We start from the raw sequence: 26,094 nt of genomic DNA, 5'->3' as shown, positions 1-26,094 counted from the left end.
CATCACTTGGGTATCCATGGTAACTACCACAACATGGTCATCTGCAGTTTACATCTAGCCCGTGGCATTGAATGGCATTTTAAAAGTGCTAAGGGTCCTGGTGCAATAATCCTCCCATGAGGATCAGCCTCAACGGCTTTGTAGATTGCACTCATGTCAGCAACTCCATATACATTTTTTTTTCTTCATGCTTCTTTCTTCATCCTTTTTTCTTTCTGTCATTCAGACTTTCATTCATTCGATCTCTCTCACTCACTTGCTTTAACTCATTTGTTCTCACTCACTCACTCACTCAATCACTCACTCACTCATTCACTCTCACTCACTCTCACTCTCTCACTCACTCGCTCACTAAGTCAGTCTCTCTCTCTCTCTCTCTTTTTCTTTTTATATATATTTTTTTCCGTCTTCTTCTTCTTCTTCTTCAGACCCTGTCATAGCACTAATGCCTTTCCAATACCACCAGCAGATGGAGACACTCCATTGCAACATTGGTTGTGAGCAGCAGTTTCTAAAAACAAATGCCTCATGGCGGATTTCCCATCCATCAATGGATGGTAAATTTTGTTTTTATCATTCACTGACCACAGAAACCAATGCATGGTCAAGCAACAGCAATGACACACCCTTGTGTATAGGCATGAGACCCTCATGTCATTTAACAGGATTCAGCACCACCCACAAGACAGCTACCTGTCATGTCATGTCAAACCTGCACAGGTGTGCTAGATTATTATTATTTAGTTTTATTTTATTTTTTTACACCAATCAGTGTGCAAACATGGTCATTAAAACGCTAAATGAATAGACGTTCATAAACCAGTCAGTGCAACTCATCATTTTGGTCTCCAATTCTCAAACTCAAATTCTCACCCACGGAGGATTAAATGAGAATCTTTCTTGTTTAACACTGGAATGGGGTGGTGCACTGTTCACTACCCGAAGATACTGCCACATCGGGTCAATGCATAGGGCGACAGAAGCAAGCTTCCAAATCAGCTCCCTTTCTCAAAAATCCATTTAATTTATGGTCCCCAGATAGGGAACGTATGTATCAGTATGTGCTCACAAGTCACCCAAGTGCAAGTATTCACACAAAAAAAAACGTGCCTCAGGATGCGATCTGTCGCAAGATCCTTTCTTTTTTTACACTTGATCTAAGCCAAAAGGCCTAGAGGGGATAACCGGGAAAGGGGTGGACCCAACCATGTCCCCTTCATGAGCACTCACATTACTCATAGGAATGGAAGGAAGGCTGGCAGCCAACCAGCCTCCCATACACTTTCTGGGTGGGTGGCAGTCAGCCACCCATACATACATACAGCACAGGCTAAACCCACATCATCACTTAAAAAAAGGACAGGCGACCATTGCACTCTGATGGAGCATTTAGCAATGCAATCCATAGCCTGGCTTTTGCCTGAACCCCCATCACTCCTCCTCTTGCATATAAGACAATATTTCAGATCTGCATATGAAAACAACACGCCTACCTTTGTTGCACATAGCTGCCTGCCTGTCTCTAGTTACCCCACTGGCTGTAGCTGCGTCCCTTCCGACATGGAATAACACCAACTGTAACGATAAACTGAAAATTAACAGTATAAACCTGCATCATTTTGGACTCTGGTATTTGCTGAATCCGGGTGACCTGACAATCGATGGTGGTGCCGCTGGTGATTCTGGCCTTCTTGGAATCTGTTGGGCCTATGTGTTAGCTCACACATCACTTGGGTATCCATGGTAACTACCACAACATGGTCATCTGCAGTTTACATCTAGCCCGTGGCATTGAATGGCATTTTAAAAGTGCTAAGGGTCCTGGTGCAATAATCCTCCCATGAGGATCAGCCTCAACGGCTTTGTAGATTGCACTCATGTCAGCAACTCCATATACATTTTTTTTTCTTCATGCTTCTTTCTTCATCCTTTTTTCTTTCTGTCATTCAGACTTTCATTCATTCGATCTCTCTCACTCACTTGCTTTAACTCATTTGTTCTCACTCACTCACTCACTCACTCACTCAATCACTCACTCACTCATTCACTCTCACTCACTCTCACTCTCTCACTCACTCGCTCACTAAGTCAGTCTCTCTCTCTCTCTCTCTTTTTCTTTTTATATATATTTTTTTCCGTCTTCTTCTTCTTCTTCTTCTTCAGACCCTGTCATAGCACTAATGCCTTTCCAATACCACCAGCAGATGGAGACACTCCATTGCAACATTGGTTGTGAGCAGCAGTTTCTAAAAACAAATGCCTCATGGCGGATTTCCCATCCATCAATGGATGGTAAATTTTGTTTTTATCATTCACTGACCACAGAAACCAATGCATGGTCAAGCAACAGCAATGACACACCCTTGTGTATAGGCATGAGACCCTCATGTCATTTAACAGGATTCAGCACCACCCACAAGACAGCTACCTGTCATGTCATGTCAAACCTGCACAGGTGTGCTAGATTATTATTATTTAGTTTTATTTTATTTTTTTACACCAATCAGTGTGCAAACATGGTCATTAAAACGCTAAATGAATAGACGTTCATAAACCAGTCAGTGCAACTCATCATTTTGGTCTCCAATTCTCAAACTCAAATTCTCACCCACGGAGGATTAAATGAGAATCTTTCTTGTTTAACACTGGAATGGGGTGGTGCACTGTTCACTACCCGAAGATACTGCCACATCGGGTCAATGCATAGGGCGACAGAAGCAAGCTTCCAAATCAGCTCCCTTTCTCAAAAATCCATTTAATTTATGGTCCCCAGATAGGGAACGTATGTATCAGTATGTGCTCACAAGTCACCCAAGTGCAAGTATTCACACAAAAAAAAACGTGCCTCAGGATGCGATCTGTCGCAAGATCCTTTCTTTTTTTACACTTGATCTAAGCCAAAAGGCCTAGAGGGGATAACCGGGAAAGGGGTGGACCCAACCATGTCCCCTTCATGAGCACTCACATTACTCATAGGAATGGAAGGAAGGCTGGCAGCCAACCAGCCTCCCATACACTTTCTGGGTGGGTGGCAGTCAGCCACCCATACATACATACAGCACAGGCTAAACCCACATCATCACTTAAAAAAAGGACAGGCGACCATTGCACTCTGATGGAGCATTTAGCAATGCAATCCATAGCCTGGCTTTTGCCTGAACCCCCATCACTCCTCCTCTTGCATATAAGACAATATTTCAGATCTGCATATGAAAACAACACGCCTACCTTTGTTGCACATAGCTGCCTGCCTGTCTCTAGTTACCCCACTGGCTGTAGCTGCGTCCCTTCCGACATGGAATAACACCAACTGTAACGATAAACTGAAAATTAACAGTATAAACCTGCATCATTTTGGACTCTGGTATTTGCTGAATCCGGGTGACCTGACAATCGATGGTGGTGCCGCTGGTGATTCTGGCCTTCTTGGAATCTGTTGGGCCTATGTGTTAGCTCACACATCACTTGGGTATCCATGGTAACTACCACAACATGGTCATCTGCAGTTTACATCTAGCCCGTGGCATTGAATGGCATTTTAAAAGTGCTAAGGGTCCTGGTGCAATAATCCTCCCATGAGGATCAGCCTCAACGGCTTTGTAGATTGCACTCATGTCAGCAACTCCATATACATTTTTTTTTCTTCATGCTTCTTTCTTCATCCTTTTTTCTTTCTGTCATTCAGACTTTCATTCATTCGATCTCTCTCACTCACTTGCTTTAACTCATTTGTTCTCACTCACTCACTCACTCAATCACTCACTCACTCATTCACTCTCACTCACTCTCACTCTCTCACTCACTCGCTCACTAAGTCAGTCTCTCTCTCTCTCTCTCTTTTTCTTTTTATATATATTTTTTTCCGTCTTCTTCTTCTTCTTCTTCTTCTTCTTCTTCAGACCCTGTCATAGCACTAATGCCTTTCCAATACCACCAGCAGATGGAGACACTCCATTGCAACATTGGTTGTGAGCAGCAGTTTCTAAAAACAAATGCCTCATGGCGGATTTCCCATCCATCAATGGATGGTAAATTTTGTTTTTATCATTCACTGACCACAGAAACCAATGCATGGTCAAGCAACAGCAATGACACACCCTTGTGTATAGGCATGAGACCCTCATGTCATTTAACAGGATTCAGCACCACCCACAAGACAGCTACCTGTCATGTCATGTCAAACCTGCACAGGTGTGCTAGATTATTATTATTTAGTTTTATTTTATTTTTTTACACCAATCAGTGTGCAAACATGGTCATTAAAACGCTAAATGAATAGACGTTCATAAACCAGTCAGTGCAACTCATCATTTTGGTCTCCAATTCTCAAACTCAAATTCTCACCCACGGAGGATTAAATGAGAATCTTTCTTGTTTAACACTGGAATGGGGTGGTGCACTGTTCACTACCCGAAGATACTGCCACATCGGGTCAATGCATAGGGCGACAGAAGCAAGCTTCCAAATCAGCTCCCTTTCTCAAAAATCCATTTAATTTATGGTCCCCAGATAGGGAACGTATGTATCAGTATGTGCTCACAAGTCACCCAAGTGCAAGTATTCACACAAAAAAAAACGTGCCTCAGGATGCGATCTGTCGCAAGATCCTTTCTTTTTTTACACTTGATCTAAGCCAAAAGGCCTAGAGGGGATAACCGGGAAAGGGGTGGACCCAACCATGTCCCCTTCATGAGCACTCACATTACTCATAGGAATGGAAGGAAGGCTGGCAGCCAACCAGCCTCCCATACACTTTCTGGGTGGGTGGCAGTCAGCCACCCATACATACATACAGCACAGGCTAAACCCACATCATCACTTAAAAAAAGGACAGGCGACCATTGCACTCTGATGGAGCATTTAGCAATGCAATCCATAGCCTGGCTTTTGCCTGAACCCCCATCACTCCTCCTCTTGCATATAAGACAATATTTCAGATCTGCATATGAAAACAACACGCCTACCTTTGTTGCACATAGCTGCCTGCCTGTCTCTAGTTACCCCACTGGCTGTAGCTGCGTCCCTTCCGACATGGAATAACACCAACTGTAACGATAAACTGAAAATTAACAGTATAAACCTGCATCATTTTGGACTCTGGTATTTGCTGAATCCGGGTGACCTGACAATCGATGGTGGTGCCGCTGGTGATTCTGGCCTTCTTGGAATCTGTTGGGCCTATGTGTTAGCTCACACATCACTTGGGTATCCATGGTAACTACCACAACATGGTCATCTGCAGTTTACATCTAGCCCGTGGCATTGAATGGCATTTTAAAAGTGCTAAGGGTCCTGGTGCAATAATCCTCCCATGAGGATCAGCCTCAACGGCTTTGTAGATTGCACTCATGTCAGCAACTCCATATACATTTTTTTTTCTTCATGCTTCTTTCTTCATCCTTTTTTCTTTCTGTCATTCAGACTTTCATTCATTCGATCTCTCTCACTCACTTGCTTTAACTCATTTGTTCTCACTCACTCACTCACTCACTCAATCACTCACTCATTCACTCTCACTCACTCTCACTCTCTCACTCACTCGCTCACTAAGTCAGTCTCTCTCTCTCTCTCTCTTTTTCTTTTTATATATATTTTTTTCCGTCTTCTTCTTCTTCTTCTTCTTCAGACCCTGTCATAGCACTAATGCCTTTCCAATACCACCAGCAGATGGAGACACTCCATTGCAACATTGGTTGTGAGCAGCAGTTTCTAAAAACAAATGCCTCATGGCGGATTTCCCATCCATCAATGGATGGTAAATTTTGTTTTTATCATTCACTGACCACAGAAACCAATGCATGGTCAAGCAACAGCAATGACACACCCTTGTGTATAGGCATGAGACCCTCATGTCATTTAACAGGATTCAGCACCACCCACAAGACAGCTACCTGTCATGTCATGTCAAACCTGCACAGGTGTGCTAGATTATTATTATTTAGTTTTATTTTATTTTTTTACACCAATCAGTGTGCAAACATGGTCATTAAAACGCTAAATGAATAGACGTTCATAAACCAGTCAGTGCAACTCATCATTTTGGTCTCCAATTCTCAAACTCAAATTCTCACCCACGGAGGATTAAATGAGAATCTTTCTTGTTTAACACTGGAATGGGGTGGTGCACTGTTCACTACCCGAAGATACTGCCACATCGGGTCAATGCATAGGGCGACAGAAGCAAGCTTCCAAATCAGCTCCCTTTCTCAAAAATCCATTTAATTTATGGTCCCCAGATAGGGAACGTATGTATCAGTATGTGCTCACAAGTCACCCAAGTGCAAGTATTCACACAAAAAAAAACGTGCCTCAGGATGCGATCTGTCGCAAGATCCTTTCTTTTTTTACACTTGATCTAAGCCAAAAGGCCTAGAGGGGATAACCGGGAAAGGGGTGGACCCAACCATGTCCCCTTCATGAGCACTCACATTACTCATAGGAATGGAAGGAAGGCTGGCAGCCAACCAGCCTCCCATACATTTTCTGGGTGGGTGGCAGTCAGCCACCCATACATACATACAGCACAGGCTAAACCCACATCATCACTTAAAAAAAGGACAGGCGACCATTGCACTCTGATGGAGCATTTAGCAATGCAATCCATAGCCTGGCTTTTGCCTGAACCCCCATCACTCCTCCTCTTGCATATAAGACAATATTTCAGATCTGCATATGAAAACAACACGCCTACCTTTGTTGCACATAGCTGCCTGCCTGTCTCTAGTTACCCCACTGGCTGTAGCTGCGTCGCTTCCGACATGGAATAACACCAACTGTAACGATAAACTGAAAATTAACAGTATAAACCTGCATCATTTTGGACTCTGGTATTTGCTGAATCCGGGTGACCTGACAATCGATGGTGGTGCCGCTGGTGATTCTGGCCTTCTTGGAATCTGTTGGGCCTATGTGTTAGCTCACACATCACTTGGGTATCCATGGTAACTACCACAACATGGTCATCTGCAGTTTACATCTAGCCCGTGGCATTGAATGGCATTTTAAAAGTGCTAAGGGTCCTGGTGCAATAATCCTCCCATGAGGATCAGCCTCAACGGCTTTGTAGATTGCACTCATGTCAGCAACTCCATATACATTTTTTTTTCTTCATGCTTCTTTCTTCATCCTTTTTTCTTTCTGTCATTCAGACTTTCATTCATTCGATCTCTCTCACTCACTTGCTTTAACTCATTTGTTCTCACTCACTCACTCACTCACTCAATCACTCACTCACTCATTCACTCTCACTCACTCTCACTCTCTCACTCACTCGCTCACTAAGTCAGTCTCTCTCTCTCTCTCTCTTTTTCTTTTTATATATATTTTTTTCCGTCTTCTTCTTCTTCTTCTTCAGACCCTGTCATAGCACTAATGCCTTTCCAATACCACCAGCAGATGGAGACACTCCATTGCAACATTGGTTGTGAGCAGCAGTTTCTAAAAACAAATGCCTCATGGCGGATTTCCCATCCATCAATGGATGGTAAATTTTGTTTTTATCATTCACTGACCACAGAAACCAATGCATGGTCAAGCAACAGCAATGACACACCCTTGTGTATAGGCATGAGACCCTCATGTCATTTAACAGGATTCAGCACCACCCACAAGACAGCTACCTGTCATGTCATGTCAAACCTGCACAGGTGTGCTAGATTATTATTATTTAGTTTTATTTTATTTTTTTACACCAATCAGTGTGCAAACATGGTCATTAAAACGCTAAATGAATAGACGTTCATAAACCAGTCAGTGCAACTCATCATTTTGGTCTCCAATTCTCAAACTCAAATTCTCACCCACGGAGGATTAAATGAGAATCTTTCTTGTTTAACACTGGAATGGGGTGGTGCACTGTTCACTACCCGAAGATACTGCCACATCGGGTCAATGCATAGGGCGACAGAAGCAAGCTTCCAAATCAGCTCCCTTTCTCAAAAATCCATTTAATTTATGGTCCCCAGATAGGGAACGTATGTATCAGTATGTGCTCACAAGTCACCCAAGTGCAAGTATTCACACAAAAAAAAACGTGCCTCAGGATGCGATCTGACGCAAGATCCTTTCTTTTTTTACACTTGATCTAAGCCAAAAGGCCTAGAGGGGATAACCGGGAAAGGGGTGGACCCAACCATGTCCCCTTCATGAGCACTCACATTACTCATAGGAATGGAAGGAAGGCTGGCAGCCAACCAGCCTCCCATACACTTTCTGGGTGGGTGGCAGTCAGCCACCCATACATACATACAGCACAGGCTAAACCCACATCATCACTTAAAAAAAGGACAGGCGACCATTGCACTCTGATGGAGCATTTAGCAATGCAATCCATAGCCTGGCTTTTGCCTGAACCCCCATCACTCCTCCTCTTGCATATAAGACAATATTTCAGATCTGCATATGAAAACAACACGCCTACCTTTGTTGCACATAGCTGCCTGCCTGTCTCTAGTTACCCCACTGGCTGTAGCTGCGTCGCTTCCGACATGGAATAACACCAACTGTAACGATAAACTGAAAATTAACAGTATAAACCTGCATCATTTTGGACTCTGGTATTTGCTGAATCCGGGTGACCTGACAATCGATGGTGATGCCGCTGGTGATTCTGGCCTTCTTGGAATCTGTTGGGCCTATGTGTTAGCTCACACATCACTTGGGTATCCATGGTAACTACCACAACATGGTCATCTGCAGTTTACATCTAGCCCGTGGCATTGAATGGCATTTTAAAAGTGCTAAGGGTCCTGGTGCAATAATCCTCCCATGAGGATCAGCCTCAACGGCTTTGTAGATTGCACTCATGTCAGCAACTCCATATACATTTTTTTTTCTTCATGCTTCTTTCTTCATCCTTTTTTCTTTCTGTCATTCAGACTTTCATTCATTCGATCTCTCTCACTCACTTGCTTTAACTCATTTGTTCTCACTCACTCACTCACTCACTCAATCACTCACTCACTCATTCACTCTCACTCACTCTCACTCTCTCACTCACTCGCTCACTAAGTCAGTCTCTCTCTCTCTCTCTCTTTTTCTTTTTATATATATTTTTTTCCGTCTTCTTCTTCTTCTTCTTCTTCTTCAGACCCTGTCATAGCACTAATGCCTTTCCAATACCACCAGCAGATGGAGACACTCCATTGCAACATTGGTTGTGAGCAGCAGTTTCTAAAAACAAATGCCTCATGGCGGATTTCCCATCCATCAATGGATGGTAAATTTTGTTTTTATCATTCACTGACCACAGAAACCAATGCATGGTCAAGCAACAGCAATGACACACCCTTGTGTATAGGCATGAGACCCTCATGTCATTTAACAGGATTCAGCACCACCCACAAGACAGCTACCTGTCATGTCATGTCAAACCTGCACAGGTGTGCTAGATTATTATTATTTAGTTTTATTTTATTTTTTTACACCAATCAGTGTGCAAACATGGTCATTAAAACGCTAAATGAATAGACGTTCATAAACCAGTCAGTGCAACTCATCATTTTGGTCTCCAATTCTCAAACTCAAATTCTCACCCACGGAGGATTAAATGAGAATCTTTCTTGTTTAACACTGGAATGGGGTGGTGCACTGTTCACTACCCGAAGATACTGCCACATCGGGTCAATGCATAGGGCGACAGAAGCAAGCTTCCAAATCAGCTCCCTTTCTCAAAAATCCATTTAATTTATGGTCCCCAGATAGGGAACGTATGTATCAGTATGTGCTCACAAGTCACCCAAGTGCAAGTATTCACACAAAAAAAAACGTGCCTCAGGATGCGATCTGTCGCAAGATCCTTTCTTTTTTTACACTTGATCTAAGCCAAAAGGCCTAGAGGGGATAACCGGGAAAGGGGTGGACCCAACCATGTCCCCTTCATGAGCACTCACATTACTCATAGGAATGGAAGGAAGGCTGGCAGCCAACCAGCCTCCCATACACTTTCTGGGTGGGTGGCAGTCAGCCACCCATACATACATACAGCACAGGCTAAACCCACATCATCACTTAAAAAAAGGACAGGCGACCATTGCACTCTGATGGAGCATTTAGCAATGCAATCCATAGCCTGGCTTTTGCCTGAACCCCCATCACTCCTCCTCTTGCATATAAGACAATATTTCAGATCTGCATATGAAAACAACACGCCTACCTTTGTTGCACATAGCTGCCTGCCTGTCTCTAGTTACCCCACTGGCTGTAGCTGCGTCCCTTCCGACATGGAATAACACCAACTGTAACGATAAACTGAAAATTAACAGTATAAACCTGCATCATTTTGGACTCTGGTATTTGCTGAATCCGGGTGACCTGACAATCGATGGTGGTGCCGCTGGTGATTCTGGCCTTCTTGGAATCTGTTGGGCCTATGTGTTAGCTCACACATCACTTGGGTATCCATGGTAACTACCACAACATGGTCATCTGCAGTTTACATCTAGCCCGTGGCATTGAATGGCATTTTAAAAGTGCTAAGGGTCCTGGTGCAATAATCCTCCCATGAGGATCAGCCTCAACGGCTTTGTAGATTGCACTCATGTCAGCAACTCCATATACATTTTTTTTTCTTCATGCTTCTTTCTTCATCCTTTTTTCTTTCTGTCATTCAGACTTTCATTCATTCGATCTCTCTCACTCACTTGCTTTAACTCATTTGTTCTCACTCACTCACTCACTCACTCACTCACTCAATCACTCACTCACTCATTCACTCTCACTCACTCTCACTCTCTTACTCACTCGCTCACTAAGTCAGTCTCTCTCTCTTTCTCTCTTTTTCTTTTTATATATATTTTTTTCCGTCTTCTTCTTCTTCTTCTTCTTCAGACCCTGTCATAGCACTAATGCCTTTCCAATACCACCAGCAGATGGAGACACTCCATTGCAACATTGGTTGTGAGCAGCAGTTTCTAAAAACAAATGCCTCATGGCGGATTTCCCATCCATCAATGGATGGTAAATTTTGTTTTTATCATTCACTGACCACAGAAACCAATGCATGGTCAAGCAACAGCAATGACACACCCTTGTGTATAGGCATGAGACCCTCATGTCATTTAACAGGATTCAGCACCACCCACAAGACAGCTACCTGTCATGTCATGTCAAACCTGCACAGGTGTGCTAGATTATTATTATTTAGTTTTATTTTATTTTTTTACACCAATCAGTGTGCAAACATGGTCATTAAAACGCTAAATGAATAGACGTTCATAAACCAGTCAGTGCAACTCATCATTTTGGTCTCCAATTCTCAAACTCAAATTCTCACCCACGGAGGATTAAATGAGAATCTTTCTTGTTTAACACTGGAATGGGGTGGTGCACTGTTCACTACCCGAAGATACTGCCACATCGGGTCAATGCATAGGGCGACAGAAGCAAGCTTCCAAATCAGCTCCCTTTCTCAAAAATCCATTTAATTTATGGTCCCCAGATAGGGAACGTATGTATCAGTATGTGCTCACAAGTCACCCAAGTGCAAGTATTCACACAAAAAAAAACGTGCCTCAGGATGCGATCTGTCGCAAGATCCTTTCTTTTTTTACACTTGATCTAAGCCAAAAGGCCTAGAGGGGATAACCGGGAAAGGGGTGGACCCAACCATGTCCCCTTCATGAGCACTCACATTACTCATAGGAATGGAAGGAAGGCTGGCAGCCAACCAGCCTCCCATACACTTTCTGGGTGGGTGGCAGTCAGCCACCCATACATACATACAGCACAGGCTAAACCCACATCATCACTTAAAAAAAGGACAGGCGACCATTGCACTCTGATGGAGCATTTAGCAATGCAATCCATAGCCTGGCTTTTGCCTGAACCCCCATCACTCCTCCTCTTGCATATAAGACAATATTTCAGATCTGCATATGAAAACAACACGCCTACCTTTGTTGCACATAGCTGCCTGCCTGTCTCTAGTTACCCCACTGGCTGTAGCTGCGTCCCTTCCGACATGGAATAACACCAACTGTAACGATAAACTGAAAATTAACAGTATAAACCTGCATCATTTTGGACTCTGGTATTTGCTGAATCCGGGTGACCTGACAATCGATGGTGGTGCCGCTGGTGATTCTGGCCTTCTTGGAATCTGTTGGGCCTATGTGTTAGCTCACACATCACTTGGGTATCCATGGTAACTACCACAACATGGTCATCTGCAGTTTACATCTAGCCCGTGGCATTGAATGGCATTTTAAAAGTGCTAAGGGTCCTGGTGCAATAATCCTCCCATGAGGATCAGCCTCAACGGCTTTGTAGATTGCACTCATGTCAGCAACTCCATATACATTTTTTTTTCTTCATGCTTCTTTCTTCATCCTTTTTTCTTTCTGTCATTCAGACTTTCATTCATTCGATCTCTCTCACTCACTTGCTTTAACTCATTTGTTCTCACTCACTCACTCACTCACTCAATCACTCACTCACTCATTCACTCTCACTCACTCTCACTCTCTCACTCACTCGCTCACTAAGTCAGTCTCTCTCTCTCTCTCTCTTTTTCTTTTTATATATATTTTTTTCCGTCTTCTTTTTCTTCTTCTTCTTCTTCAGACCCTGTCATAGCACTAATGCCTTTCCAATACCACCAGCAGATGGAGACACTCCATTGCAACATTGGTTGTGAGCAGCAGTTTCTAAAAACAAATGCCTCATGGCGGATTTCCCATCCATCAATGGATGGTAAATTTTGTTTTTATCATTCACTGACCACAGAAACCAATGCATGGTCAAGCAACAGCAATGACACACCCTTGTGTATAGGCATGAGACCCTCATGTCATTTAACAGGATTCAGCACCACCCACAAGACAGCTACCTGTCATGTCATGTCAAACCTGCACAGGTGTGCTAGATTATTATTATTTAGTTTTATTTTATTTTTTTACACCAATCAGTGTGCAAACATGGTCATTAAAACGCTAAATGAATAGACGTTCATAAACCAGTCAGTGCAACTCATCATTTTGGTCTCCAATTCTCAAACTCAAATTCTCACCCACGGAGGATTAAATGAGAATCTTTCTTGTTTAACACTGGAATGGGGTGGTGCACTGTTCACTACCCGAAGATACTGCCACATCGGGTCAATGCATAGGGCGACAGAAGCAAGCTTCCAAATCAGCTCCCTTTCTCAAAAATCCATTTAATTTATGGTCCCCAGATAGGGAACGTATGTATCAGTATGTGCTCACAAGTCACCCAAGTGCAAGTATTCACACAAAAAAAAACGTGCCTCAGGATGCGATCTGTCGCAAGATCCTTTCTTTTTTTACACTTGATCTAAGCCAAAAGGCCTAGAGGGGATAACCGGGAAAGGGGTGGACCCAACCATGTCCCCTTCATGAGCACTCACATTACTCATAGGAATGGAAGGAAGGCTGGCAGCCAACCAGCCTCCCATACACTTTCTGGGTGGGTGGCAGTCAGCCACCCATACATACATACAGCACAGGCTAAACCCACATCATCACTTAAAAAAAGGACAGGCGACCATTGCACTCTGATGGAGCATTTAGCAATGCAATCCATAGCCTGGCTTTTGCCTGAACCCCCATCACTCCTCCTCTTGCATATAAGACAATATTTCAGATCTGCATATGAAAACAACACGCCTACCTTTGTTGCACATAGCTGCCTGCCTGTCTCTAGTTACCCCACTGGCTGTAGCTGCGTCCCTTCCGACATGGAATAACACCAACTGTAACGATAAACTGAAAATTAACAGTATAAACCTGCATCATTTTGGACTCTGGTATTTGCTGAATCCGGGTGACCTGACAATCGATGGTGGTGCCGCTGGTGATTCTGGCCTTCTTGGAATCTGTTGGGCCTATGTGTTAGCTCACACATCACTTGGGTATCCATGGTAACTACCACAACATGGTCATCTGCAGTTTACATCTAGCCCGTGGCATTGAATGGCATTTTAAAAGTGCTAAGGGTCCTGGTGCAATAATCCTCCCATGAGGATCAGCCTCAACGGCTTTGTAGATTGCACTCATGTCAGCAACTCCATATACATTTTTTTTTCTTCATGCTTCTTTCTTCATCCTTTTTTCTTTCTGTCATTCAGACTTTCATTCATTCGATCTCTCTCACTCACTTGCTTTAACTCATTTGTTCTCACTCACTCACTCACTCACTCACTCAATCACTCACTCACTCATTCACTCTCACTCACTCTCACTCTCTTACTCACTCGCTCACTAAGTCAGTCTCTCTCTCTTTCTCTCTTTTTCTTTTTATATATATTTTTTTCCGTCTTCTTCTTCTTCTTCTTCTTCAGACCCTGTCATAGCACTAATGCCTTTCCAATACCACCAGCAGATGGAGACACTCCATTGCAACATTGGTTGTGAGCAGCAGTTTCTAAAAACAAATGCCTCATGGCGGATTTCCCATCCATCAATGGATGGTAAATTTTGTTTTTATCATTCACTGACCACAGAAACCAATGCATGGTCAAGCAACAGCAATGACACACCCTTGTGTATAGGCATGAGACCCTCATGTCATTTAACAGGATTCAGCACCACCCACAAGACAGCTACCTGTCATGTCATGTCAAACCTGCACAGGTGTGCTAGATTATTATTATTTAGTTTTATTTTATTTTTTTACACCAATCAGTGTGCAAACATGGTCATTAAAACGCTAAATGAATAGACGTTCATAAACCAGTCAGTGCAACTCATCATTTTGGTCTCCAATTCTCAAACTCAAATTCTCACCCACGGAGGATTAAATGAGAATCTTTCTTGTTTAACACTGGAATGGGGTGGTGCACTGTTCACTACCCGAAGATACTGCCACATCGGGTCAATGCATAGGGCGACAGAAGCAAGCTTCCAAATCAGCTCCCTTTCTCAAAAATCCATTTAATTTATGGTCCCCAGATAGGGAACGTATGTATCAGTATGTGCTCACAAGTCACCCAAGTGCAAGTATTCACACAAAAAAAAACGTGCCTCAGGATGCGATCTGTCGCAAGATCCTTTCTTTTTTTACACTTGATCTAAGCCAAAAGGCCTAGAGGGGATAACCGGGAAAGGGGTGGACCCAACCATGTCCCCTTCATGAGCACTCACATTACTCATAGGAATGGAAGGAAGGCTGGCAGCCAACCAGCCTCCCATACACTTTCTGGGTGGGTGGCAGTCAGCCACCCATACATACATACAGCACAGGCTAAACCCACATCATCACTTAAAAAAAGGACAGGCGACCATTGCACTCTGATGGAGCATTTAGCAATGCAATCCATAGCCTGGCTTTTGCCTGAACCCCCATCACTCCTCCTCTTGCATATAAGACAATATTTCAGATCTGCATATGAAAACAACACGCCTACCTTTGTTGCACATAGCTGCCTGCCTGTCTCTAGTTACCCCACTGGCTGTAGCTGCGTCCCTTCCGACATGGAATAACACCAACTGTAACGATAAACTGAAAATTAACAGTATAAACCTGCATCATTTTGGACTCTGGTATTTGCTGAATCCGGGTGACCTGACAATCGATGGTGGTGCCGCTGGTGATTCTGGCCTTCTTGGAATCTGTTGGGCCTATGTGTTAGCTCACACATCACTTGGGTATCCATGGTAACTACCACAACATGGTCATCTGCAGTTTACATCTAGCCCGTGGCATTGAATGGCATTTTAAAAGTGCTAAGGGTCCTGGTGCAATAATCCTCCCATGAGGATCAGCCTCAACGGCTTTGTAGATTGCACTCATGTCAGCAACTCCATATACATTTTTTTTTCTTCATGCTTCTTTCTTCATCCTTTTTTCTTTCTGTCATTCAGACTTTCATTCATTCGATCTCTCTCACTCACTTGCTTTAACTCATTTGTTCTCACTCACTCACTCACTCACTCAATCACTCACTCACTCATTCACTCTCACTCACTCTCACTCTCTCACTCACTCGCTCACTAAGTCAGTCTCTCTCTCTCTCTCTCTTTTTCTTTTTATATATATTTTTTTCCGTCTTCTTTTTCTTCTTCTTCTTCTTCAGACCCTGTCATAGCACTAATGCCTTTCCAATACCACCAGCAGATGGAGACACTCCATTGCAACATTGGTTGTGAGCAGCAGTTTCTAAAAACAAATGCCTCATGGCGGATTTCCCATCCATCAATGGATGGTAAATTTTGTTTTTATCATTCACTGACCACAGAAACCAATGCATGGTCAAGCAACAGCAATGACACACCCTTGTGTATAGGCATGAGACCCTCATGTCATTTAACAGGATTCAGCACCACCCACAAGACAGCTACCTGTCATGTCATGTCAAACCTGCACAGGTGTGCTAGATTATTATTATTTAGTTTTATTTTATTTTTTTACACCAATCAGTGTGCAAACATGGTCATTAAAACGCTAAATGAATAGACGTTCATAAACCAGTCAGTGCAACTCATCATTTTGGTCTCCAATTCTCAAACTCAAATTCTCACCCACGGAGGATTAAATGAGAATCTTTCTTGTTTAACACTGGAATGGGGTGGTGCACTGTTCACTACCCGAAGATACTGCCACATCGGGTCAATGCATAGGGCGACAGAAGCAAGCTTCCAAATCAGCTCCCTTTCTCAAAAATCCATTTAATTTATGGTCCCCAGATAGGGAACGTATGTATCAGTATGTGCTCACAAGTCACCCAAGTGCAAGTATTCACACAAAAAAAAACGTGCCTCAGGATGCGATCTGTCGCAAGATCCTTTCTTTTTTTACACTTGATCTAAGCCAAAAGGCCTAGAGGGGATAACCGGGAAAGGGGTGGACCCAACCATGTCCCCTTCATGAGCACTCACATTACTCATAGGAATGGAAGGAAGGCTGGCAGCCAACCAGCCTCCCATACACTTTCTGGGTGGGTGGCAGTCAGCCACCCATACATACATACAGCACAGGCTAAACCCACATCATCACTTAAAAAAAGGACAGGCGACCATTGCACTCTGATGGAGCATTTAGCAATGCAATCCATAGCCTGGCTTTTGCCTGAACCCCCATCACTCCTCCTCTTGCATATAAGACAATATTTCAGATCTGCATATGAAAACAACACGCCTACCTTTGTTGCACATAGCTGCCTGCCTGTCTCTAGTTACCCCACTGGCTGTAGCTGCGTCCCTTCCGACATGGAATAACACCAACTGTAACGATAAACTGAAAATTAACAGTATAAACCTGCATCATTTTGGACTCTGGTATTTGCTGAATCCGGGTGACCTGACAATCGATGGTGGTGCCGCTGGTGATTCTGGCCTTCTTGGAATCTGTTGGGCCTATGTGTTAGCTCACACATCACTTGGGTATCCATGGTAACTACCACAACATGGTCATCTGCAGTTTACATCTAGCCCGTGGCATTGAATGGCATTTTAAAAGTGCTAAGGGTCCTGGTGCAATAATCCTCCCATGAGGATCAGCCTCAACGGCTTTGTAGATTGCACTCATGTCAGCAACTCCATATACATTTTTTTTTCTTCATGCTTCTTTCTTCATCCTTTTTTCTTTCTGTCATTCAGACTTTCATTCATTCGATCTCTCTCACTCACTCACTCACTCACTCACTCACTCAATCACTCACTCACTCATTCACTCTCACTCACTCTCACTCTCTCACTCACTCGCTCACTAAGTCAGTCTCTCTCTCTCTCTCTCTTTTTCTTTTTATATATATTTTTTTCCGTCTTCTTCTTCTTCTTCTTCTTCTTCTTCAGACCCTGTCATAGCACTAATGCCTTTCCAATACCACCAGCAGATGGAGACACTCCATTGCAACATTGGTTGTGAGCAGCAGTTTCTAAAAACAAATGCCTCATGGCGGATTTCCCATCCATCAATGGATGGTAAATTTTGTTTTTATCATTCACTGACCACAGAAACCAATGCATGGTCAAGCAACAGCAATGACACACCCTTGTGTATAGGCATGAGACCCTCATGTCATTTAACAGGATTCAGCACCACCCACAAGACAGCTACCTGTCATGTCATGTCAAACTTGCACAGGTGTGCTAGATTATTATTATTTAGTTTTATTTTATTTTTTTACACCAATCAGTGTGCAAACATGGTCATTAAAACGCTAAATGAATAGACGTTCATAAACCAGTCAGTGCAACTCATCATTTTGGTCTCCAATTCTCAAACTCAAATTCTCACCCACGGAGGATTAAATGAGAATCTTTCTTGTTTAACACTGGAATGGGGTGGTGCACTGTTCACTACCCGAAGATACTGCCACATCGGGTCAATGCATAGGGCGACAGAAGCAAGCTTCCAAATCAGCTCCCTTTCTCAAAAATCCATTTAATTTATGGTCCCCAGATAGGGAACGTATGTATCAGTATGTGCTCACAAGTCACCCAAGTGCAAGTATTCACACAAAAAAAAACGTGCCTCAGGATGCGATCTGTCGCAAGATCCTTTCTTTTTTTACACTTGATCTAAGCCAAAAGGCCTAGAGGGGATAACCGGGAAAGGGGTGGACCCAACCATGTCCCCTTCATGAGCACTCACATTACTCATAGGAATGGAAGGAAGGCTGGCAGCCAACCAGCCTCCCATACACTTTCTGGGTGGGTGGCAGTCAGCCACCCATACATACATACAGCACAGGCTAAACCCACATCATCACTTAAAAAAAGGACAGGCGACCATTGCACTCTGATGGAGCATTTAGCAATGCAATCCATAGCCTGGCTTTTGCCTGAACCCCCATCACTCCTCCTCTTGCATATAAGACAATATTTCAGATCTGCATATGAAAACAACACGCCTACCTTTGTTGCACATAGCTGCCTGCCTGTCTCTAGTTACCCCACTGGCTGTAGCTGCGTCCCTTCCGACATGGAATAACACCAACTGTAACGATAAACTGAAAATTAACAGTATAAACCTGCATCATTTTGGACTCTGGTATTTGCTGAATCCGGGTGACCTGACAATCGATGGTGGTGCCGCTGGTGATTCTGGCCTTCTTGGAATCTGTTGGGCCTATGTGTTAGCTCACACATCACTTGGGTATCCATGGTAACTACCACAACATGGTCATCTGCAGTTTACATCTAGCCCGTGGCATTGAATGGCATTTTAAAAGTGCTAAGGGTCCTGGTGCAATAATCCTCCCATGAGGATCAGCCTCAACGGCTTTGTAGATTGCACTCATGTCAGCAACTCCATATACATTTTTTTTTCTTCATGCTTCTTTCTTCATCCTTTTTTCTTTCTGTCATTCAGACTTTCATTCATTCGATCTCTCTCACTCACTTGCTTTAACTCATTTGTTCTCACTCACTCACTCACTCACTCACTCAATCACTCACTCACTCATTCACTCTCACTCACTCTCACTCTCTCACTCACTCGCTCACTAAGTCAGTCTCTCTCTCTCTCTCTTTTTCTTTTTATATATATTTTTTTCCGTCTTCTTCTTCTTCTTCTTCTTCTTCTTCAGACCCTGTCATAGCACTAATGCCTTTCCAATACCACCAGCAGATGGAGACACTCCATTGCAACATTGGTTGTGAGCAGCAGTTTCTAAAAACAAATGCCTCATGGCGGATTTCCCATCCATCAATGGATGGTAAATTTTGTTTTTATCATTCACTGACCACAGAAACCAATGCATGGTCAAGCAACAGCAATGACACACCCTTGTGTATAGGCATGAGACCCTCATGTCATTTAACAGGATTCAGCACCACCCACAAGACAGCTACCTGTCATGTCATGTCAAACCTGCGCAGGTGTGCTAGATTATTATTATTTAGTTTTATTTTATTTTTTTACACCAATCAGTGTGCAAACATGGTCATTAAAACGCTAAATGAATAGACGTTCATAAACCAGTCAGTGCAACTCATCATTTTGGTCTCCAATTCTCAAACTCAAATTCTCACCCACGGAGGATTAAATGAGAATCTTTCTTGTTTAACACTGGAATGGGGTGGTGCACTGTTCACTACCCGAAGATACTGCCACATCGGGTCAATGCATAGGGCGACAGAAGCAAGCTTCCAAATCAGCTCCCTTTCTCAAAAATCCATTTAATTTATGGTCCCCAGATAGGGAACGTATGTATCAGTATGTGCTCACAAGTCACCCAAGTGCAAGTATTCACACAAAAAAAAACGTGCCTCAGGATGCGATCTGTCGCAAGATCCTTTCTTTTTTTACACTTGATCTAAGCCAAAAGGCCTAGAGGGGATAACCGGGAAAGGGGTGGACCCAACCATGTCCCCTTCATGAGCACTCACATTACTCATAGGAATGGAAGGAAGGCTGGCAGCCAACCAGCCTCCCATACACTTTCTGGGTGGGTGGCAGTCAGCCACCCATACATACATACAGCACAGGCTAAACCCACATCATCACTTAAAAAAAGGACAGGCGACCATTGCACTCTGATGGAGCATTTAGCAATGCAATCCATAGCCTGGCTTTTGCCTGAACCCCCATCACTCCTCCTCTTGCATATAAGACAATATTTCAGATCTGCATATGAAAACAACACGCCTACCTTTGTTGCACATAGCTGCCTGCCTGTCTCTAGTTACCCCACTGGCTGTAGCTGCGTCCCTTCCGACATGGAATAACACCAACTGTAACGATAAACTGAAAATTAACAGTATAAACCTGCATCATTTTGGACTCTGGTATTTGCTGAATCCGGGTGACCTGACAATCGATGGTGGTGCCGCTGGTGATTCTGGCCTTCTTGGAATCTGTTGGGCCTATGTGTTAGCTCACACATCACTTGGGTATCCATGGTAACTACCACAACATGGTCATCTGCAGTTTACATCTAGCCCGTGGCATTGAATGGCATTTTAAAAGTGCTAAGGGTCCTGGTGCAATAATCCTCCCATGAGGATCAGCCTCAACGGCTTTGTAGATTGCACTCATGTCAGCAACTCCATATACATTTTTTTTTCTTCATGCTTCTTTCTTCATCCTTTTTTCTTTCTGTCATTCAGACTTTCATTCATTCGATCTCTCTCACTCACTTGCTTTAACTCATTTTTTCTCACTCACTCACTCACTCACTCAATCACTCACTCACTCATTCACTCTAACTCACTCTCACTCCCTCACTCACTCGCTCACTAAGTCAGTCTCTCTCTCTCTCTCTCTTTTTCTTTTTATATATATTTTTTTCCGTCTTCTTCTTCTTCTTCTTCTTCTTCTTCTTCTTCAGACCCTGTCATAGCACTAATGCCTTTCCAATACCACCAGCAGATGGAGACACTCCATTGCAACATTGGTTGTGAGCAGCAGTTTCTAAAAACAAATGCCTCATGGCGGATTTCCCATCCATCAATGGATGGTAAATTTTGTTTTTATCATTCACTGACCACAGAAACCAATGCATGGTCAAGCAACAGCAATGACACACCCTTGTGTATAGGCATGAGACCCTCATGTCATTTAACAGGATTCAGCACCACCCACAAGACAGCTACCTGTCATGTCATGTCAAACCTGCACAGGTGTGCTAGATTATTATTATTTAGTTTTATTTTATTTTTTTACACCAATCAGTGTGCAAACATGGTCATTAAAACGCTAAATGAATAGACGTTCATAAACCAGTCAGTGCAACTCATCATTTTGGTCTCCAATTCTCAAACTCAAATTCTCACCCACGGAGGATTAAATGAGAATCTTTCTTGTTTAACACTGGAATGGGGTGGTGCACTGTTCACTACCCGAAGATACTGCCACATCGGGTCAATGCATAGGGCGACAGAAGCAAGCTTCCAAATCAGCTCCCTTTCTCAAAAATCCATTTAATTTATGGTCCCCAGATAGGGAACGTATGTATCAGTATGTGCTCACAAGTCACCCAAGTGCAAGTATTCACACAAAAAAAAACGTGCCTCAGGATGCGATCTGTCGCAAGATCCTTTCTTTTTTTACACTTGATCTAAGCCAAAAGGCCTAGAGGGGATAACCGGGAAAGGGGTGGACCCAACCATGTCCCCTTCATGAGCACTCACATTACTCATAGGAATGGAAGGAAGGCTGGCAGCCAACCAGCCTCCCATACACTTTCTGGGTGGGTGGCAGTCAGCCACCCATACATACATACAGCACAGGCTAAACCCACATCATCACTTAAAAAAAGGACAGGCGACCATTGCACTCTGATGGAGCATTTAGCAATGCAATCCATAGCCTGGCTTTTGCCTGAACCCCCATCACTCCTCCTCTTGCATATAAGACAATATTTCAGATCTGCATATGAAAACAACACGCCTACCTTTGTTGCACATAGCTGCCTGCCTGTCTCTAGTTACCCCACTGGCTGTAGCTGCGTCCCTTCCGACATGGAATAACACCAACTGTAACGATAAACTGAAAATTAACAGTATAAACCTGCATCATTTTGGACTCTGGTATTTGCTGAATCCGGGTGACCTGACAATCGATGGTGGTGCCGCTGGTGATTCTGGCCTTCTTGGAATCTGTTGGGCCTATGTGTTAGCTCACACATCACTTGGGTATCCATGGTAACTACCACAACATGGTCATCTGCAGTTTACATCTAGCCCGTGGCATTGAATGGCATTTTAAAAGTGCTAAGGGTCCTGGTGCAATAATCCTCCCATGAGGATCAGCCTCAACGGCTTTGTAGATTGCACTCATGTCAGCAACTCCATATACATTTTTTTTTCTTCATGCTTCTTTCTTCATCCTTTTTTCTTTCTGTCATTCAGACTTTCATTCATTCGATCTCTCTCACTCACTTGCTTTAACTCATTTGTTCTCACTCACTCACTCACTCAATCACTCACTCACTCATTCACTCTCACTCACTCTCACTCTCTCACTCACTCGCTCACTAAGTCAGTCTCTCTCTCTCTCTCTCTTTTTCTTTTTATATATATTTTTTTCCGTCTTCTTCTTCTTCTTCTTCAGACCCTGTCATAGCACTAATGCCTTTCCAATACCACCAGCAGATGGAGACACTCCATTGCAACATTGGTTGTGAGCAGCAGTTTCTAAAAACAAATGCCTCATGGCGGATTTCCCATCCATCAATGGATGGTAAATTTTGTTTTTATCATTCACTGACCACAGAAACCAATGCATGGTCAAGCAACAGCAATGACACACCCTTGTGTATAGGCATGAGACCCTCATGTCATTTAACAGGATTCAGCACCACCCACAAGACAGCTACCTGTCATGTCATGTCAAACCTGCACAGGTGTGCTAGATTATTATTATTTAGTTTTATTTTATTTTTTTACACCAATCAGTGTGCAAACATGGTCATTAAAACGCTAAATGAATAGACGTTCATAAACCAGTCAGTGCAACTCATCATTTTGGTCTCCAATTCTCAAACTCAAATTCTCACCCACGGAGGATTAAATGAGAATCTTTCTTGTTTAACACTGGAATGGGGTGGTGCACTGTTCACTACCCGAAGATACTGCCACATCGGGTCAATGCATAGGGCGACAGAAGCAAGCTTCCAAATCAGCTCCCTTTCTCAAAAATCCATTTAATTTATGGTCCCCAGATAGGGAACGTATGTATCAGTATGTGCTCACAAGTCACCCAAGTGCAAGTATTCACACAAAAAAAAACGTGCCTCAGGATGCGATCTGTCGCAAGATCCTTTCTTTTTTTACACTTGATCTAAGCCAAAAGGCCTAGAGGGGATAACCGGGAAAGGGGTGGACCCAACCATGTCCCCTTCATGAGCACTCACATTACTCATAGGAATGGAAGGAAGGCTGGCAGCCAACCAGCCTCCCATACACTTTCTGGGTGGGTGGCAGTCAGCCACCCATACATACATACAGCACAGGCTAAACCCACATCATCACTTAAAAAAAGGACAGGCGACCATTGCACTCTGATGGAGCATTTAGCAATGCAATCCATAGCCTGGCTTTTGCCTGAACCCCCATCACTCCTCCTCTTGCATATAAGACAATATTTCAGATCTGCATATGAAAACAACACGCCTACCTTTGTTGCACATAGCTGCCTGCCTGTCTCTAGTTACCCCACTGGCTGTAGCTGCGTCCCTTCCGACATGGAATAACACCAACTGTAACGATAAACTGAAAATTAACAGTATAAACCTGCATCATTTTGGACTCTGGTATTTGCTGAATCCGGGTGACCTGACAATCGATGGTGGTGCCGCTGGTGATTCTGGCCTTCTTGGAATCTGTTGGGCCTATGTGTTAGCTCACACATCACTTGGGTATCCATGGTAACTACCACAACATGGTCATCTGCAGTTTACATCTAGCCCGTGGCATTGAATGGCATTTTAAAAGTGCTAAGGGTCCTGGTGCAATAATCCTCCCATGAGGATCAGCCTCAACGGCTTTGTAGATTGCACTCATGTCAGCAACTCCATATACATTTTTTTTTCTTCATGCTTCTTTCTTCATCCTTTTTTCTTTCTGTCATTCAGACTTTCATTCATTCGATCTCTCTCACTCACTTGCTTTAACTCATTTGTTCTCACTCACTCACTCACTCACTCACTCACTCAATCACTCACTCACTCATTCACTCTCACTCACTCTCACTCTCTCACTCACTCGCTCACTAAGTCAGTCTCTCTCTCTCTCTCTCTCTTTTTCTTTTTATATATATTTTTTTCCGTCTTCTTCTTCTTCTTCTTCTTCAGACCCTGTCATAGCACTAATGCCTTTCCAATACCACCAGCAGATGGAGACACTCCATTGCAACATTGGTTGTGAGCAGCAGTTTCTAAAAACAAATGCCTCATGGCGGATTTCCCATCCATCAATGGATGGTAAATTTTGTTTTTATCATTCACTGACCACAGAAACCAATGCATGGTCAAGCAACAGCAATGACACACCCTTGTGTATAGGCATGAGACCCTCATGTCATTTAACAGGATTCAGCACCACCCACAAGACAGCTACCTGTCATGTCATGTCAAACCTGCACAGGTGTGCTAGATTATTATTATTTAGTTTTATTTTATTTTTTTACACCAATCAGTGTGCAAACATGGTCATTAAAACGCTAAATGAATAGACGTTCATAAACCAGTCAGTGCAACTCATCATTTTGGTCTCCAATTCTCAAACTCAAATTCTCACCCACGGAGGATTAAATGAGAATCTTTCTTGTTTAACACTGGAATGGGGTGGTGCACTGTTCACTACCCGAAGATACTGCCACATCGGGTCAATGCATAGGGCGACAGAAGCAAGCTTCCAAATCAGCTCCCTTTCTCAAAAATCCATTTAATTTATGGTCCCCAGATAGGGAACGTATGTATCAGTATGTGCTCACAAGTCACCCAAGTGCAAGTATTCACACAAAAAAAAACGTGCCTCAGGATGCGATCTGTCGCAAGATCCTTTCTTTTTTTACACTTGATCTAAGCCAAAAGGCCTAGAGGGGATAACCGGGAAAGGGGTGGACCCAACCATGTCCCCTTCATGAGCACTCACATTACTCATAGGAATGGAAGGAAGGCTGGCAGCCAACCAGCCTCCCATACACTTTCTGGGTGGGTGGCAGTCAGCCACCCATACATACATACAGCACAGGCTAAACCCACATCATCACTTAAAAAAAGGACAGGCGACCATTGCACTCTGATGGAGCATTTAGCAATGCAATCCATAGCCTGGCTTTTGCCTGAACCCCCATCACTCCTCCTCTTGCATATAAGACAATATTTCAGATCTGCATATGAAAACAACACGCCTACCTTTGTTGCACATAGCTGCCTGCCTGTCTCTAGTTACCCCACTGGCTGTAGCTGCGTCCCTTCCGACATGGAATAACACCAACTGTAACGATAAACTGAAAATTAACAGTATAAACCTGCATCATTTTGGACTCTGGTATTTGCTGAATCCGGGTGACCTGACAATCGATGGTGGTGCCGCTGGTGATTCTGGCCTTCTTGGAATCTGTTGGGCCTATGTGTTAGCTCACACATCACTTGGGTATCCATGGTAACTACCACAACATGGTCATCTGCAGTTTACATCTAGCCCGTGGCATTGAATGGCATTTTAAAAGTGCTAAGGGTCCTGGTGC

At 43.4% G+C, this 26,094-nt stretch overlaps 15 pseudogenes; all 15 read right to left on the bottom strand.

Annotated features, from left to right (window-relative positions):
* Positions 1-918: 918 nt before the first annotated feature.
* Positions 919-1,182, bottom strand: LOC130286605 (U2 spliceosomal RNA; annotated as a pseudogene).
* A 1,471-nt stretch (positions 1,183-2,653) lies between these two features.
* Positions 2,654-2,917, bottom strand: LOC130286604 (U2 spliceosomal RNA; annotated as a pseudogene).
* Positions 2,918-4,389: 1,472 nt separating this feature from the next.
* LOC130286603 (U2 spliceosomal RNA) lies at positions 4,390-4,653 on the bottom strand (annotated as a pseudogene).
* A 1,463-nt stretch (positions 4,654-6,116) lies between these two features.
* LOC130286602 (U2 spliceosomal RNA) lies at positions 6,117-6,380 on the bottom strand (annotated as a pseudogene).
* Positions 6,381-7,844: 1,464 nt separating this feature from the next.
* LOC130289550 (U2 spliceosomal RNA) lies at positions 7,845-8,108 on the bottom strand (annotated as a pseudogene).
* A 1,470-nt stretch (positions 8,109-9,578) lies between these two features.
* Positions 9,579-9,842, bottom strand: LOC130286601 (U2 spliceosomal RNA; annotated as a pseudogene).
* Positions 9,843-11,317: 1,475 nt separating this feature from the next.
* Positions 11,318-11,581, bottom strand: LOC130286600 (U2 spliceosomal RNA; annotated as a pseudogene).
* A 1,470-nt stretch (positions 11,582-13,051) lies between these two features.
* Positions 13,052-13,315, bottom strand: LOC130286599 (U2 spliceosomal RNA; annotated as a pseudogene).
* Positions 13,316-14,786: 1,471 nt separating this feature from the next.
* On the bottom strand, positions 14,787-15,050 carry LOC130286598 (U2 spliceosomal RNA; annotated as a pseudogene).
* Positions 15,051-16,520: 1,470 nt separating this feature from the next.
* Positions 16,521-16,784, bottom strand: LOC130286596 (U2 spliceosomal RNA; annotated as a pseudogene).
* A 1,453-nt stretch (positions 16,785-18,237) lies between these two features.
* Positions 18,238-18,501, bottom strand: LOC130286595 (U2 spliceosomal RNA; annotated as a pseudogene).
* Positions 18,502-19,976: 1,475 nt separating this feature from the next.
* LOC130286594 (U2 spliceosomal RNA) lies at positions 19,977-20,240 on the bottom strand (annotated as a pseudogene).
* A 1,479-nt stretch (positions 20,241-21,719) lies between these two features.
* On the bottom strand, positions 21,720-21,983 carry LOC130286593 (U2 spliceosomal RNA; annotated as a pseudogene).
* A 1,460-nt stretch (positions 21,984-23,443) lies between these two features.
* On the bottom strand, positions 23,444-23,707 carry LOC130286591 (U2 spliceosomal RNA; annotated as a pseudogene).
* A 1,477-nt stretch (positions 23,708-25,184) lies between these two features.
* LOC130286590 (U2 spliceosomal RNA) lies at positions 25,185-25,448 on the bottom strand (annotated as a pseudogene).
* Positions 25,449-26,094: the final 646 nt, after the last annotated feature.

Source organism: Hyla sarda, chromosome 8 (genome assembly GCF_029499605.1).
Source record: "Hyla sarda isolate aHylSar1 chromosome 8, aHylSar1.hap1, whole genome shotgun sequence".
Classification (NCBI taxonomy): Eukaryota; Metazoa; Chordata; class Amphibia; order Anura; family Hylidae; genus Hyla; species Hyla sarda.
Note: the sequence above shows the minus strand (reverse complement) of the source record. Positions and strands in the feature narration are given on the sequence as shown.